Raw genomic sequence first — 6,517 nt, 5'->3', positions numbered from 1 at the left:
TCTTCCCCTCCCCTGTGTTTATGAATTGTCAAGTTGTCATCAGCCAGTACATTTGATGGTGGTGAGTGACAGGGGGACGTGAAGAGTCCTGCAGGTTGGCAGACCTGTAATTTTTTTTTTATTACTATACTTGAAGTTCTAGGGTACGTGTGCACAACGTGCAGGTTTGTTACATACGTATACATGTGCCATGTTGGTTTTCTGCACCCATGAACTCATCATTTACATTAGGTATATCTCCTAATGCTATCCCTCCCTGCATCCCGGGACAGGCTCCGGTGTGTGGCATTCCCATTCCTGTGTCCAAGTGTTCTCATTGTTCAATTCCCACCTATGGTGAGAATATACAGTGTTTGGTTTTCTTGTCCCTGTGATAGTTTGCTGAGAATGATGCTTTCCAGCTTTACCCATGTCCCTACAGATGACATGAACTCATCCTTTTTTATGGCTGCATAGTACTACACAGTGTATATGTGCCACATTTTCTTAATCCCGTCTATCATTGATGGGCATTTGGGTTGGTTCCAAGTCTTTGCTATTGTAAATAGAATTCCCTTTCAGAACTAAGGGAAGCCAGAGACACTCTGCACCGAAAATTTCCAGGTCACTCCCACCCTAATACTGTGCTTTTCCAATGGTCTTAGCTAACGCAATGAGTGGTGAATTTTTATAGAATATTCTAGCAGTGGAAGAGTACAAGGAAGCTTAGCGACATAACATCACATGGCTCCCTCACAGAACTCTGTATTCAGTTTTCGGCCCCAGAAATTCCTGCGTTTCTGTGTCCATTTGCATTAATAGCACCTGTGCCTTGAAAATTATAACAGCCTTTCTGTGTTGCACAAACACCAAGCCTTGCCTGAGCTGGAGTGAGATCCCCACAAAGCGAAACAACAGTTTGTGCCTGAGCAGGCTGGGCGGGCAGCATTCTGTCAAGCCTCAGGTGGCCCAGGGAGTGTGCTGTCCTCACATCTCACAGATAGGCAGAAGCCATCTCTATCAAGATCAAAATTTAGATACCTTACCTTCCCACCACCCCACAAGAGGGAGGACATAGGCCATAAAAGATCCGGAGATATTGACCATCTTCATTGCTGGCTGTAGCATTGCTGCTCACACACACATAAACAGAAATAAATAGCACAGTGGAAAAGCTGATAATAGTCTTATAAAAGATTGAAACTCTCATGGTATCTAAAGTTCAATTATGACACAGTGCTGGCGGCTTGGACACAGTTCTTTAAAACCAGTTCAAGTCCTAATTGTACCTTTTAGAAATAAGACACTAGCAACATATCCGACCCAACCCATCCCTCTGGGCTAGCGAATCAAAGAGAAATAAGGGATACACATGACCTGCAGCGAACAAAGCAGAACCCAGTCTCTGGTGCTGGTGAGGCCCCCACTGTAGGAGCCTGTACAGTCATTGTTCTGATCCTCTTTAAAAAGGGAGCTGCCCCGTTCCTCCCAGCACAGAGTTGGGAGCACCTCCAGAGCCTCCTGCAAGATGCTGTTGATTCTGCTGTCAGTGGCCCTGCTGGCCCTGAGCTCAGCTCAGAATTTAAATGAAGGTAAAACAAAAGGGGGAGAAGATGCGGTGACCCTGATTGGGGCTTAGGAGGTGATAATGGTAATTAGGGGGAAGAGAAGAGAAGGAAAACCCAGATGGGGCTGCAGAGTTTTCATGCCTGGGATCAGGAGACCGATTGCACCCTCATTCCACACTAAGGGTTCTAATGTATTTAATGTACAATGAAATCCAATAAAAAATTTGTTCCAGGGGAATGAGAAGGTAAGATTTGCCTTTATAGAGAGATATGACTGTGCTGTGAAGGATGCAGTGGAGAATGCAAGGCAGATTCAGAGAAGTCCAGTTGCGAGCATCCTATACTGATCTCATTAAGTACAGAGGGATGATGGTGGCTTTGCTGTGCAGTGAATCAGCAGGGATGATGGAAATAAACACACATCAGAGATACTGCAGAGAGAGAACTGGATGGAACACTTGTCTCTGTCTAACTAGAGATCTAGAAATATCAGAGCCAATGATTGTCGTTTATCTCTCCCCTACATGCTGTATTTCAATGGGCTGGGAGTGGGATGGGTAAGATTGTATTGCAATGATTACCCTTGCTTACTTCTACTGAGAAAGCACTTCACATAAGCAATGTATTTCTAGGAGGTGGAGGGCATAAGAATACCAAACTAGACAGTCCCTGGCATGTGTAAAATCCAAAATCCACATTAAGTCTTCAGATGCCATAGGGAGGGAAAAAGGCTCTTTCTGCAAGGCTGAGTTCATGGTTGTTGCTCTGTGTCATGCAATGAACTGTGTCATCTTACAGCTTTCTCCTCGGCAAGCCAATAAGATGGACGAATTAACTTAGACCAAAGGGTGGTGAGAAGACCCTTTCCTGTAGGACACTGCAGGAGTCTTTGAAAGATTCGAGATGTAACTTTTCCCATCATCTGTGTTTCTTCTAGATGTCAGCCAGCACCTCCCGTAATATCAGGTAAATCCCAATTTGGCTCTCAACTGTTTTAACTGTCTTTTTGCTCACAAAATGGATCAGCTCTCCAGTGTCTTCTTATCAACACTTTCCTTTCAGGAATTGACTAATGTTAGTGCTACTAATAAGAGGCAATCTTCATGCAAGCTTGATTCTGGGGACCGTGAGCAGGCCACCAAATTGAATGGCAGAGATGCTTGGCTTAGATGACAACAGGAGTGGGTTGACTCATCCCCCTGGCCAGGAGTGCCTCCTGGGAGATGACAGACGACTGGGCAGCATCCTCATTCTGACTCCTCTTTATACTGAGAGTCCCCCAACTGCTTTGTTCTTTTTCCCACGCTCTCTATTCCAGAGATCAAAGTCTTCACCAAAAATGCAAAGAAATTAGTGTGTTGGTCCCATTTTTGTGCGTTTCCCCTCAGCTTGTTACCCTAGCTGGTCAAAATTTACTGCAACTATTCAGTGAATCTTGTGTGGGCTTTTACTCTGTCTTTCCCTTCTCTCTTTCTCCTCCAGAACATCAACAAGGACAACCCCAGCAAGGAGGCAACAAATCAAGGTCCCCACCTCCGGCCACATGACCACCCCAACAAGGGAGGCAACAAAACCATGGTCCCCACCTCCAGGAAAGCCAAGGACCACCCCAAGGAGGCAACAGACACTACCAACCCTCACTCTTGCAGCACAAGTATCACCCACAAGGGGAGGCAACAGACCAAGGTCCCTCACTTCTCCAGGGAAGGCCACAAGGACCACCCCAACAAGGGAGGCAACAGACCTCAAGGTCCCCCACCTCCAGGAAGGCCACAAGGACCACCCCAACAAGGAGGCAACAGACCTCAAGGTCCCCCACCTCCAGGAAGGCCCCAGGGACCACCATCCCCTCCTCAAGGGGGCAGACCCGCCGGACCTCCCCAGGGACAGTCTCCCCAGTAATCTAGGATTCAATGACAGGTATGATTCCAGTTGATTCTTCACCAAGTGCTCTAACTGCTACAGGTCTCCAGCTTTCCTGTGACAAAGAATCAACTAAAAGCCCATTGACATCGTATTGTCCTAGAACCCATTTCTAAAGATTTGTGTTCAGATATTCTGGAAATGGGCAACAAGGCCCTATATTTGTAACAGGCTCTTGAAGGAATTCTCATGTTGAGAAACAACATTCCAAATAATCTGTCTTAAATTGTATGGGCAATGAGGAAGTAGTACCATGTTCGCTCTGGCACTCTGTTTTCTGTCCACAAACTCAGAGACCTCCCATTTAAAGTTTTCACCTGAGCACTGTTTGCTCCGTCCTGCCTTACATTAGCCTCTCTAGTCCAGTATTCCTGCCAAGTGGTCCCTGAACTTTCAGCAGCTAAATGGTGTCTCATGTTTTAAATTCTTACTTTTCCGTAAGTACATGATTAAGCTAGCAACAAATATCTAATGGAATGGAAAAATATAAAACTAAATTTAAAGGCATAACTCATCCAGCAGCCTGCTCTCCTTTAGAAAACTACCACTGTTAACTTAATGGCATATTCTCTTTGAAATATTTTTGTGTATGTAAACAATTAGAATAGTTTTCCCCCAGAACTAAGATCATAATTTATATGCAGGTACATATGCTAGTCATTTAAATAATACATTTCTTTGGACATTTCTACATGAGTAAATCTCTTTAGTGTTTATCTGTTTGCTTTGACAATTTTACGCTATTCCATTATTTGATTGCACTGTGATTTCTTTAACCAATCCTTGTCACTGGACACTGAGGGTGGTTTCAGCTTCTCACTATTATAGAATATATTCCGGTTACCATTGTGTAAATATATCCCTGGAGAAATTCAGCAGCAAGTAATAACAAGCCAAGAATGATCTTATCTTTTCATCACATCAGGAACAATTTGGAGCACACTTTGTGCAAAGGAAGGGCATCAAAATAGTGAACACACAAAAACTTAGAAAGGAAACACAGGAGGTAGAAGGGATGGGGAGAGAGGGGATGTGCTCTCATGTACTCTACCGCAGTAACACCAGGGAGGAATTAGACATTTCCTGCCAAGTCAAGTCTGGTCTATGAACTTCCTTGTCTGTTTGTTTCAGGAAATGAATAAGAAGACGATAGTGATTCAAATGATTCAAATGCCATGACGTTGGAAGAAGGTGGTCATAGCTGTAACTTCAATATACCAATAAAATAATCAGCTTGCAATTTCTGATTGTAGGCTCTGTTTCTCAATGTTTGTGAATGTGGGATAAGGAGGAATCAAGAGGACATCTCTCTAAGCAAAACATCTGCAGCCCTGATGCCCAGGAAGCCTCCCAAGCTTAATCCCCACTTAGCCAAAATACGTGAAAAAGCTGCTCACTGCTCTCTACTTCCTGACTTCTATTTTTTCCCCATGAGATGGAATTTTTTTCACCCAGGCTGAGTGGCAGTGGCACAAATCTCGGCCCAGACTGCCACTGTAGGTCTCCTGGCTTCAAGCTTGCCTCTCCTGTCAGCCTTCCAAGTATCTGGAGGTTATAGGTGCCCAGCATCATGCATGGCTAATTTTTTGTTACTTTGCAGAAAATGGGAGTTTCACCCATGCTGACCAGGCTGTGGTCTCCATCTCCCGGACCCTCAGGTGATCCACTTGCCTCTGGCCTCCCAAAACTGCCGGGATTATAGTGGTGTGGTTTCTTCACCTCATGCCTGGCCATTCCTTCCCTGACCCGGTAGTGAAAGGCCAAATTGAAATTCCAAAATTATTTTCTTAGATTGTTTACTGGGATGTCCGTAATCTTGTAAAGGGACAAAACAATAACAAGTGCAAAAAAGTCAGCAGCAAAATTCTTACATCTTCTAAGAAATTGAGTTCGCTTCATAGACGAATATGGTTCTATGCTTCTTATCCCCACAACCCTCTCTATCACATTTAATTCTATTTCCTTAACTGTGATCACTTCTCTCCTTCCTTTCCATAAGTTAAAATTCTCACTATTCTTTAGTGAAACCTGAAAGGATTTCATTAAAGAATCAACATGATTATATGAGCAAAGAATTTGGGACACTTCAGATTTTAATTAAGACCTAACCCTTTTTCTTGCACTGTCTCTTTGACTCTTTAAAAGTTAGCTAATACTTAGACTCTCTTGTATTTCCATTTTCCCTCATCTAAAAAGAGAATAACTGAAATAATACCACACATCTGGCTAAAAAAAAAATAATCTGATCTCTTTGACAAACCTGAGAGAAACAAGAAATAGAAAGATTCCCATTTCATAAATGAAAAGTTGGGAAATTAATAGCCATAAGTAGAAAGCTGGAAACTGATCCTTTCCTCTTACCCTATAGGAAAATTAATTCAAGATGGATTAGAGACTTAAATGTTAGAACTATCATAAAAAAGTCCTAGAAGAAAACCTAGGGTGAAGTACCCATTCAGGACATAGCATGGGGAAAGACTCTCATGTCTAAACACCAAAAGCAACAGCAGCAAAAAGCCAAAATTGACAAAATGGGATCTCATTAAACTAAAGAGCTTCAAAAGAAACCACTGAGGAATAGGTAACCCACAGAATGGTGGGGGAGAGAAAATTCTTACAATCTACCTATCCGACAAAGGGCTACTATCCAGAACCTGCCAAAGAACCTGCTGCTGCTAAAACAAATTCTACAAGAAAACAAACAACCCCACTCAAAAAGTGGGCAAAAGGATATGAACAGACATTTCAAAAGAAGACATTCAGACAGCAAATAGACATTAATGAAAAAATGTCTCTACTATCACTTTGGCCACTGAGAAATGGTACTTGAAAAAACTTACAATAGATAATTATCTCTACACCAGTTAGAAATGGCGACTATTAAAAAGTCAGAAAACAACAGGTGCTGAGGATGTGGAGAAATAGGAACACTTTACACTGTTGGTGGGATTGTAAAACTAGTTCAACCATTAAGGAAACAGCATGCATTCCCCGCTGCGGATCTGCTAGAACTAGAGCAATACGTAACCGAAACGAAGTAATAACAA

General features: G+C 42.9%; 1 pseudogene; it reads left to right on the top strand.

Moving 5' to 3' along the window:
* The first annotated feature begins 1,463 nt into the window (after positions 1–1,463).
* Positions 1,464–4,710, top strand: LOC110740354 (annotated as a pseudogene).
* The last annotated feature ends 1,807 nt before the right edge of the window (positions 4,711–6,517 follow it).

The sequence above is a fragment of the Papio anubis genome, unplaced genomic scaffold (genome assembly GCF_008728515.1).
Source record: "Papio anubis isolate 15944 unplaced genomic scaffold, Panubis1.0 scaffold432, whole genome shotgun sequence".
NCBI classification, from domain to species: Eukaryota; Metazoa; Chordata; class Mammalia; order Primates; family Cercopithecidae; genus Papio; species Papio anubis.
The sequence above is the reverse complement of the archived record's forward strand: the minus strand, read 5'-3'. Positions and strand labels throughout refer to the sequence as shown.